At 44.2% G+C, this 11,639-nt stretch overlaps 1 pseudogene; it reads right to left on the reverse strand.

The window, feature by feature from the left end:
• Positions 1–10,300: 10,300 nt before the first annotated feature.
• LOC123811323 lies at positions 10,301–10,750 on the reverse strand (annotated as a pseudogene).
• Positions 10,751–11,639: the final 889 nt, after the last annotated feature.

The raw sequence follows: 11,639 nt of genomic DNA on the forward strand, positions 1-11,639 counted from the left end.
CCCCTATTTCCGGCCCCTGTCGCGGTGGGAACAGAGACTGGTTTGGGGGCGCAGCCCGAGTCGGAGGGGCGCAGGTGGAGCCGGCCAATCCTTGCGCCCGTGGCCGCCTCCCGCCCCTTCGGACTGCGCCTTCGGGCTGCCACTGGGAGGCGCGTTCTGAGGGACGGCTCCGGCTCGCCGGCACCTGCCAGGGCCTCTCGGCCCACCGAGGGCCGGGAAGACTGTGGAACGAGGCTGCGTTCCTTGTCTGATGGGGGTGGGGTGGGGGGAGGTTTTCCTCCAGGCTCAGTGCTTTCGCACCCACCGCCCCATCCAGAGTCTGCCCGAGAATTTACTGATCTCTTTTGCGACGGGGCCACAGCGCTGTGAGCGGCCCCAGGGTTGTCATCCCGCCACGTCCTCCTGCATAAAATCCCCTCCTCCCAGAAATTCCTGTGGAGTTGCATTCCTCAGGGTACCCAGCGCAGGCCCTGAAGGGCCAGAGACAAAAAGGGTGGATGGATTGATCAAGGGATGGATGAATGGATAAATCAGAGAAGCTTTATCCCAAGTTCATTAAGGGCTCTGACTCCTCCAAAGAGAACCCGGGTCCGAGGTGCCACTAAACCCAGCGCCTGGCCTCGCCACTGCACACTCCAAAGAGGGTGGGTTGGGTTCCTCTGCAGCTGTCTGCAGTAAAGATGCAAAACTCTTCTAGAAGACGCAGAGCTCTCACCCCTTTTCCAGGTGCCTTTCTACCCCAGAACCTCAGGCGAATTACACAAATCACTGGATTTTAACCTCTTCCATCCCCCAGCGGTCTCGAGGGTACAGTGCAGACGGCTATTTAGCCAGCCTGTGAAGACGGTTCCTCACTGTTCATGTTGAATTCATACCCTTTTTATTTCAGCCTTTATTTAACATTTGCTCTGGTCTCAGCAGATATAGGAGAAAGCTCTGTAGAATTGTTTTACTCTGTCACATTTATTAGATTTTTTTTCTCATTCTGTTTTTGAAAAGAATTGTTCTTTCAAGACATTTGTGAAAGGGAAGTCTTCTTATATGTGGTTAGCCTGAATTAAAGAGGAGGGTCATTTCTCTATAGATGTCTGGCTGAAAAGGAGTCACTTAAAAACATGTCATGACAAAGATCTGTGCAAATCAAAATGCCTTCTTAAGGAGCTTTAAGGAGCTGTCCAAATTTTGAGATAGTGAAGATTTCCATTACTTGAAGCCAGCCAGCCAGTCATATGCTGGAGCTTGTGGAGGTTATTTTGGGGGCAGGGCGTACATATCATGTGAAGAGCTGTACGTATTTTTATCTGGTTTTGAAGAATGCTGTTTATTTCTCTCTGTGCACAGAAGAAAGAAAAAATTCTAGAGATACACTATTTTGTCAACCAACAACTCCCTCTGTTTGACTACCATTTTTGTGCAAGGACTCTCAAATCATGCTCCAGGGATGAACTTCCAATTGCCTGCTTTGCATCTCCACGTGGACATTCCACAGGCATCCCAACTCAGCAGTCAAAAACTGACCTCATGGTGGCCTTCTTCGAGCCTGCTTGTTTGTCTTGAGTTCTCTGTTTCTATTACCAACATCACTGACCTTCACTCACCTCTGCTTACAATCTCAAAGTAACCTTGAATCTTCCTTTGCTAGTGTCTCCTCTCATCTTAGCAATTGCCAAACCCCACAGACACTGTTTTCATACCCACTCCTCCCATCCATTTCCACTGCTACCATCCTTGGCTCCGTTTTTATTTCCTCGCTTCTTATCTTGACTATGGAGTTGTTCTCCTAATTAGTCTTCCCATCTCCAATGCTCCTCTTGTTTCAACCATCTTACACTTTGCTTGCCTCAGACCAATCTTCCTAATAAATAATTTACATGTTAGGATTAGGTTCTGCTTCCATCTAACAGGAAAAATAAAGGAACAATTCCCTCTCCCTTTAAGAACACTTCCTAAAAGTTGTATACACTGTTTCCTTGATATGTCACTAACCAGAATTTAGTCACATGATCACTCCTAGCTGCAAGAGATATTAGGAAATGTAATCTTTATTTTGCACAGGCTTATACCCAGTTAAAAATTAAGGGGTTTGGGTGGGGGTGCTGGAGGGGGGCATAAGGTAGTTAAATATAATGAAAAAATACAGTAAGAAATTTTTTTAAAATTGAGGTTTTGTTACTAAAGAAACAGGAAAGAATAGTACTGGAAGACAACTCCTTCATGCCACTTCTTGTTCAAAGGCTTCCAGTGCCTCCTGCTGAATTAAGAATATGCTTTCACCCTCACATTCAAGACCCACCCCGATCTGACCTCAGCTCACTCTCCAGCCTTGTGACCTCTATATGTACAACAAAAATGGGACTGTGTGCTACTTCCACATCTTGCCTCTGCATCCAATCCCAGTTTAGAAACCACTTCTCTCCCGAGGTCTTTCTTAATTCCCTTTGCTCCAACTCTGCTTGCTGCCCACAGCTTTTTGTGCCATTCTATACACCCCAGAGCTGTGTTAATAGTTAACTCTCCACTGGGAGCCAGGCACTCTCTGCCTTACAGGCACTTTCATTGGACACGAGGGTGGTGCGGAGTGGGAGAGCTGTGCTTGAGGGCGCCGCATGCCATGCTGAATGTATCTGTTATAGAACAAGCACAATCTCTCCTTAAGGAGGAGCTGGTCTCTTGGGGCTTCCTTCAGGGACCGACTGCCTTGTAGCAGCTCTGCCCACATGTGAGACAAACTGAGAAACAGGCGTTTGCTCCTGGCCTCCCAACAAGTGGTAAAGGGTTTCATTTGGCTTTCTTTTTATCAATTTCTCTCCTTTTGCTCTTCTACTACATTTCTTTAGTCTTATAATTTTTACATGCCTCCTGTTTGTGGGTATTTGTACAAAAAAGTATCGATCCCTGTATTTACACACCTTCACCCACACACTTAGTATGTGTTCTCTCTGGGTTCTAGGTGTGTAAGTACCGGATTACAGAAATACCTTAATGTGACCCAGTCTGACACCACTCACTGTCCTCGCCACTGTCATCTGATGCTTGAAGCTCTCACTAGTCTGGAGTATTGTTCAGCAAGTCTTTCTCTCTTCTTCCTCTCACTTGGATGGGAGTGTACTTACCCCTTTGACTTTGAGCTTGACCATGTAGCCTACTTGGCCAATAGAATAAGTGGACATGAAGAAAGCAGAGGTGTCAAAATGGTTTTGCAGAGTTGCGCTTGGACTCCTGCATATATGTGACCTGGCATACATGTGACCCAACATACGTGTGACCCAGCATATGTGTGACCCAGCATGTCCCAAATACATGTTTCCCCTTCAGCCTGGCACCAGAACAAAGTGAGAATCCACTCTGCAGCCTTGAGCAAGCCCAGCTTCCTCACAGCTTGAAGGAGAGCACCCCAGGCAATGCACAGACCCATGAGTGAGAAAAATAAATGCTGTTGAAACTCACCAAATTTTGGAATAAAATATTATGCATTATTGCACTATTGCACTACTACATTATTATGGCAATAGCTAAGTAATAAAAATTCTCTCTTCAATATCCGCTCCAGTTATCTATCAGTGCAAACAAACCACTCTAAAACACGGTGGCATAAACCATCAGCCATGCTCTTTTTATGTTTTGTAGGCTAGAAATCCAGAAAGGACATGGCAAGGGGTCTCGCCTCTGTTTCCTGGTGACTGGAGCCTCAGCTGAGGTTCAGTGGTTTAATGACTGGGCGTGACTGGGGTAGCTGAGCTAGGGCCATGTGCCTGTGGCCTCAGTTCCGGCTATCCTCTGGATTCCTGGGTTCTTTCACACATTGCATCTACTGAGGCTGCAAAGTCCAGCGTGAATCTTTCATTCACAGAACTGGCACCTGGTCTAGTGTGGCTGGAGCAGCTGGGGCTGGCCTTTCCCCACTCCCTCTCTGGCCAGCTTGGGTTTCTCACAGCATTGTGATCTCAGTGTAGTCAAACTTCTTACCTCGTGGCTGACTTCCCTCAGAGTGAGTGTTTTAAGAAATCTAACTAGAAGCTGCAAGACTTCTTCTGACTTGGCCTCAGAATTTCCAGAACATCACTTCTTTCACATTCTGTTGGTCAAGCAAGTCACTAAAGCCAGCCCGAATTCAGGGTAGGAGAATTAGACTCCACCACTAAAAGGAAGGAGTAGTAAAGAAGGTGCAGCCATCTTTGATCCACAGTTACATCCTTAAAGCTAACACGTGCACACGTTCTAGACCAGAGCAGCACACGAGTCGCTGCTTCCGCTGGTGCCCTTGCTCCGGTGTCTCTCTGGACAACTCTGTTAGGAAGTTGCTCTGGCATCACTTAGTCATGTTCTTAAAACCATGGCTGCACTGTCCGTCACAAAGACTCAGTTTCTCTCACTGAAGCAGTGCTCTGGAGTTTTTACTCATGAGGTGATAAGAACGGTGTTGTACTTATTTTGTCAAAGTGACTGTCACTCCCAATACGCTTATGTGTTGGTGGATGGTCTTTATTATACACACATGCTGACTTCTGCCAGCAAAGAGGTTATTTCAGTTCTAACTTCATATCTGGTGACAGTTTGATATCTTCCAAATCATTTCACTAGAATCCCTAGTGGCATCATTAGAATCAGCAGGAATTATTTTCTGCCATGAATGGTCTGAAAAAAAAATTGTCTCCTTCACCACAGGCACATTTGGATTCTAGAGTACTTCTTATCTTCACTGAGACAGCAGAGAGTTTAACTAACAATTATATTACAAAGATTGAACTTCAGTTTCTTTCCATGTTAGCAAAACACAACTTTGTAGAAAATGCAATGTAACTTTTTAAAAAGAATATTTGTTTTTCAAATAGATCAGATTACTTAGCAAACAGAGCAAGCAGAGTGAAAATACAAAGTAATAAACAAGCTCCTTTTCTGCTACAGTGGACGACTTAGTATGTAGTGGCACATGGACGACAAAGTGCTGGTGACTTTGTGGTCTGCACTTTCCCTCTAGGCCTTCCTCAGAACCATCTCCACACACCAAAAAAGAAAAAAGGGGCCCTGAAGATGCCCTTAGAGCTGAATGGTCAGGCATTCACTTAGAAAAACAACTGGAGTCAATACTAAAGGGAATTTAGTCAGAGTGGGAGTGAAAGGCAGGATGACACAGAAATGAGATGTCTGTCTCTATGGTTTCGGAGAGGAGCTAAAGCTCTGCTAACTGATATTTTCTTCTAAGAGCGGACTAGTGGGGTAGGAGCGCCGAAAGGCATGCGTTAAAAGATGGGAATGTAAGTTAGTTTGGTGTTTGTGTTTTGTGGGCAAGGCTTCTAAGAGTGGGACTTCATTCAATGACTCAACCAGATGTTTACCGAGTTGCTTTGCAAAAGTAAATCACTTTGCAAGGTTCCTACAGTAAAATACAGAAGAGGGGAATATGGATTACCTGGGGAGCTGATGAAGATGCCTATTTTGAGCCTGGAGAGAACCTAGGAACCTGCATTTCAACAAACCAATTCTCCCCTCTTGTCTCCTCCCCACCTGAGATTATGAAATCAAAAAGTATCTTCAAGGACATTAGATTAATAGAGTTAGAAAAATCTAAGATAAGGTCTAGGGCCAGGCCTTCAAAGACTATCGATCAAATCCTTCTTACTAAGAACAGTGCTAAGAGGTGAGAAGCAGGTGGGATTAGAAGGAAAGGGGATTGGCAAGGGTAGAGAAGAAATGGGTATCAGTTGTAATGAGTTATAGTTGCCCCCAAATTTATTATGCCTAGCACAAGGATTCACTGAAGTCCGTTTGGGCAATAGCCAAGGACCCCTGAAAAGTTAATGAACCTTGGAAGAAGAACTCAGTGGTCCCCAAACTTGACTCTCATCAGGGTTATCTAGAAAGGGTTTTAAAAGGACAGATTCCAGGGCTCCAACCTGGGAAAACTTGTTTTTGTAACTCTGGGGTGGGACCCAGGCATCCATATGCTCTTTATTCTTCCAGCTAACAGATCAATGAGATGTGATAACCAAATGCAGTGGAATCTGGATTAAAAGACAACGAAAGCATACTTTTGAGACCAGTAGGGAAATTTCATGTGCACTCCGTGTTGAACTTAATGTTGAGTTTCTTAGGTGTGGCAACGGTGTTCCGTATAACAGGACAACGGCCTTGTTCTTGGGGGAGAATGGAGAAGTAGTAAGGGGTGATATGCCATGGGACTGGCGCACTGCTCTTGGGGGGCTCGGCAAAGGGAAGTTTGTGCGAATACAAAGAGTGCTGCGTGGGGGAGGCCCGATGTTAATGACTGGTGAAACTAGGTGAGGAGTAGATGGCTCTTCACTGTTTTCCTTTTGAAACTTTTCAGTGGGCTAAAACATTTTCAGGATCACAAAACATCAATTTTTTTATGAGAGAAGAAATGATGGGAGGTAGGGGCTAACTTTTACAACAGAGTTGAGCAAACTTAATAGAAAAGTACGGGTTCTGGAAGCTTGGAGCAGGGAGAGGTCAGGTGGGCTGCACCTGCGGTCCTCCACTCACTCTCCTCTGGGGTGAGCATGACCAGTGACGCTCATGCACAACGTCCACAGCCGCAGGCGTAGAGGCAATTCCTGGCCACCCACCTGTGACACGGCAGCTCTTCCTCCTACTTAAGAAAAAATGTTGGCCTTCAAGTAAGTGGTGTTATCACAGAGATAACTTTGAAGTTATTCAAATTCAAATTAGTTATTCAAATAATAAAGCCTTAATTTCTGTACTTCCATGTGGAAGGGGTTTGAAAATTCAGTAAATGACTCTGATGTACAAAGAGAATGTCGATTGTTATCTGTAATTGCTCTAATCTTTGTCACGGGCAGTAAAAGCACTGGGTCATGCAGGGTGGAGCAAATGGCTTTAACTTGACAGTGAATGTAATATCTTTTTTTTTTCAATTTTACAAAAAAACTTACTTGTGTTTTTATCCTCACCTGGGGACATTTTTTTTTCATTGCTTTTAGAGCAAGGAAGGAGGAAGAGAGTGAGGGAGAGAAACACTGATGTGAGAGAGAAACACAGATTGGTTGTCTTCTTGCATGCATGTACCCTGACCAGTGATTGAACCTGCAACCTGAGAATGTGCTCTGACTGGGAATTGAACCCACGACTTTTCAGTCTATGGGACAACTTCCAAACCAACTAAGCCACACTGGTTAGGGCTTTTCTTAATTTAAATAGCCTCATGTGGGTAATGCAGAGTCTTTTGATAAATACTCAGAATTCCTCACTATTAATAAGTGACTCTACAATGTGATCATAGAAAATTTTAAGAGAAGTTACAGTTAAAAAGAACTAAGGAAGAGTGGTGCTTTACTAATAAGAAAACCACATGGACATTGTGACTGATTATGAAAATAGTCCCCTACTTCATCTGTCCCTGTGTCCTGACCCTTTGTCACATTACTTTTTAGGGCCCTCCAGCTCAGTCTGGGCTCAGCCATGTGATTTTCTTTAGCCAAGGGGTAGAGCGGACCTGAGGCAAGCGGAGGTGTGAAATGGGCCTGTGTGTGGGTTGGGCTTTTCTCCTGTGTCCATGCTGTTGCCCTCAGAACAGGTCTGGGCTAACCTGCTGGCAGGAGAGAGACACGTGGAGTCCAGCTGTGTCCTTAGTTATCACAGCGGAGGTCACCCCAGATCAACGTTCAGCCAGTCAGCCCCAGATATGGGAGCAAGTCCAGTGAAGATAAACAGAGCTGTCTAGATAAACCACCTCCTCCCTGAATGTGAGCAATAGAAAGTTATTGTTGCGTGCCTTGGAGGTTTCATGGTTCTTTGTTGCTGTGTTAGTCCAAGTCCTCTAAGAAGCAGATGGCAAGCTGTGATAAAACACACAGGGATTTTATTCAGGAGAAACCTATGGGAGAGAAAATAGGGAGGGAGCTGCAAGCTCGGAAGGCAAAGCAAATCTTACCCCAAGTGTAGGGGAAAGGGCAGGAAGGTTGGGTAGAAATGTCCTAGGCTGTCATGCAGTCTAAGGGAGGTTTATTAAAGTTCCTGGGAATCTCCAGCCAAAATCAGCTTTCAGAGGAGTCTTGAGACTTTCACAGATAGGTCTGAGGAAGTATCCCCAACTGTGCTCATGCATTGGCTGGGAGCAACCTGTGCGAAGCATGGCTGTGGCACAAACTTGGCAGTGGATTTCAGAGCACACTAATTGGTCAATTGGATTGGTCAGTCTGCGAGGTTTTTTTGTCTTTGTTTTTTTTTCTTGTGGCAGCCATCCATACACACTGTTACTGTGGTGAGGCTTAACTGATAGAGGCACCAGGACTCTCCTTACTTACAGAAGGGCAGTTCTTCATGTGGAAGGTACAGCCTCCTAGGGGGCATTTTAGAAATATCTAGGGGCACTTGGCTGTCATCGTGATTGAAGGGTGCCACTGGCATTAGTCCAAAGATGGACTAATCTTTGGACTAGTGGGCATGGTCCAAAGATGCTAGATGTCCTGCAAATCACTGGACCATCTGGCACAACCCATCACCTTGTGCTCTTCAGAAATTTTCAGTGTCTTATATGGTGCCCACAAGGGAATAATCTGTTTTAAATTATCTGAAAGAAAACTATGTGAGTCAACACGTAATTCTGTTTACATAGAAATTTCCAATTTTTGCCCAAAATAAATATGTACTACATTTCTGAGATCATAATTGCTGTAGACATTAAAGAAAGATTGCTTTTTTTCAAATCACTAAGTATTGGCTGCCAATACTAGGAAGTCACGCCACCAAGAAACACTACTTGTGGTATTTGAATCACCAAGTCAGTGCTCCGAGGCAGCCTAGAGCTCTGGCTGTGGCAACCGTGTGCAATGTGTAAATACTTGATTATGTCATAATATTCTCTGTGCGATCATTACCAAGTACTTGCTCCAACAAGACATATGTTATTTTGCTATACTGATTTTCCTGAAATGATGTGTTAGGTAGGCTATATTATTTATGAACTCCATTTACAGATGAAAGAAGGTGCTGGGTCTGACATGGCTAAGAGTGAAGGTAAGAAATAGGAAGGAAATGTACACCCATGATCATAGAAGCATCATTTACAACAGCCAAAATGGTGGGGGTACCCTAAGTGTCCACTGACAGATGATAGGATAAACAAAATGTGGTATATGTATATGTACACACAACAGAGTTTTTAAAAGCCTTATGATGGAAGGACATTCTGACACCTGCTACAACATGGATGAACCTTCAAGACATTATCCTAAGTGAAATTAGCCAGTCACAAAGACAAGTACTGCATGATTCCACAAATTTGCCTAGAGTAGGCAAATTCGTAGAGACAGAGAATAGAATGGTGGTTGCTGGGAGCTGGGGAAGAGGGATGGTGAGTTGTTGTTTAATGGGTATAGATTTTCAGTTTTGCAAGATGAAAAGAGTTCTGGAGGCAGGTTGCACAACAACGTGGATGCATTTCACACCACTGAACCGTGTGCTCGGAAATGGTTAGGATGGTAAATTTTATGTTGTACATATTTTGCCACAATAATAGAAGAGAGAGAGTAATCCAGGCCAGACTCTGGGTAAAATATGAATGGATATTAGTGTGTAATAGCATCCATTAATTTATACTGATATTTAGATACACAGGTTTATATAATATGTAGACATATTTCATATCATATTAAAATTGATCAGAAATGATATGATGCATGAGGAAACTGGTACCTCAGGCAATATTTTATCACAGAGAAAGAATTTTAAAAAGACTTGAAGAAGCTTGGATTTTAATTGGAAAGTCTGGGTGCCCTCATGGCCTTTGCGCTGGTTGTCCATCTATTGTGACCCCCCTGCAGGCCCCCCCTTCTCTGCTCTGTGGCGTTGGAGTTGAGCCACATTTCCCTCATCCCCTTGCCAGAAGCGTCCATGGTTCTGGGAGGCCCTGGTGGGAAATGTGAGGGTAAAAGAAAGGAAAACAGGGCTTCTTGCCTGTTTCTGCCTCCTGTCCGGCAGTAGCTGTAGCTCCAGCTTCTAACTTCTTTTTGCAGCCCCAGCTGCAGCCTTACACAGCCCTTTGGGGGTGTCAGTGTCCAGGAGGCCACACCTTCCACAGCAGCCAGAGCTCCTCTGGGACAGAGCTGCAACTGTGGAGAGACGGCTGGGAGCCTGCCCCGCTGAGTCCTCCCCTGAAGTCCTGGTTTCTATTAACTCTGTCTCTTCCCTTCTGCTCCCCAACCCAAAGGTAATGCTGAGTTATTAGTCTCTCAGTTAGTACTCTCTGGTTTACCTCAGCATTCCTCTTTTGTTCCCACCCCAGCTCACACTTTTAAAAAATGTTTTTAGTTTATTAATTCTCTCATGCACACTCACCACAGATAAAGTCACTGAAGAATTTTGACTCCTTCTGCTGTCCCGTCTCCAGCTCACTTTTTCCAGTGCCAACAGTAGCCTCTGCAGACCCCTTGAATTTCTTCACCCTCTCCTCGTGTTCCTTTTGCTATTTTCTTGAGGTCTTCTGCTCATACAGGCCATGTGTTGCAAGTCTGTGTTTGGGTTCATTTTTCTTTGCATAATCTAAGGAACCACAATCTGTGTCAAAGCCAGCTGTCCAGCCACCACCAAAATAGGTTCTGAATCCAATTACAAAGATGACATCTGTCCCATACATTTTGGCTAATTTTCCCTGAATTTCTGTCTTAAGGACTGTTGCCTTCCCAGGGTGAATGACATCGGTAACCATTTGTTTCTGCTAGTGTAGTCTGTTGGTCATGAACTTCCTGGTCCAGATAGTGACTGTGTCATTCATGATGGCAGCCAATCCTCCAGCAGTCAGAAAGGAAAAGAGCCCCAGCTAACACTTTTGTAACCAACTGCCTGTCTTGTCTCTCTTCCAGTGGAAATTCCCTATGCGATTGCTGTTTCCCTTACTGCACCCTGGCTAATGAAACGTTTTAAAGATACATCACATCTACTTATCCATAAAGTGGTTGGTGGTGATGCTGCCCCTGCCCGTGTTCCCAGGGCATGAGCTAGTGGGGATCCCTACAGCTGCTAGATTTTGGTCTCTAACATTATTTTCTACCACAAGGAACCAGGGACCCTTGGAGGGTCATTGACTTTGTAATTCTATCTTTGGATCATGGAAAATAGAAATGGTTTAGAACATCTTATTGTTGTAAAAAAGCAAAATTTCTTGTCAAGATCTCTGGGACTCCCATTGGCCAGGCTGTGACAACGTGAGCATTGAAAACAAAAAAATATTCTGTGGAAAGCATGAGTACATGATAATATTCAAAAGAAACAACTAAAATATAGCACATTCAAGGAAAGACAGTTATGAGTTTCAAATAGTGTTTGCAGAAAATGCTCTTTATGCTAATGCAAGCATATACCCACCACAGTCCAATTTTAGTTATAATCTAAGCACCATCAGTAAAAACCAGATAGTGAGAATTCAGCCTAGCCCAACAAATATTTGCCTGGCACAAGATCAGCCTAGAAAGAGAACTCTGATGTTCTGTGCCTGTCCCACATGGTAATTCATGTATTCAGTAATTCAACCAAGTTTTTCAATGAGTATTTATTGAGTGCCTATTATGTGCACTACTTAAGGCACTTGGGATATAACAGTGAATAAAAAAAAACACAAAAATATTCATTCTAATAAAGCTTACAGTTTAGCTAGGAGAAGTCAG

This window comes from Phyllostomus hastatus, unplaced genomic scaffold, assembly GCF_019186645.2.
Source record: "Phyllostomus hastatus isolate PE091 unplaced genomic scaffold, TTU_PhHast_1.1 phas_scaffold_78, whole genome shotgun sequence".
In the NCBI taxonomy this organism is placed as follows: domain Eukaryota; kingdom Metazoa; phylum Chordata; class Mammalia; order Chiroptera; family Phyllostomidae; genus Phyllostomus; species Phyllostomus hastatus.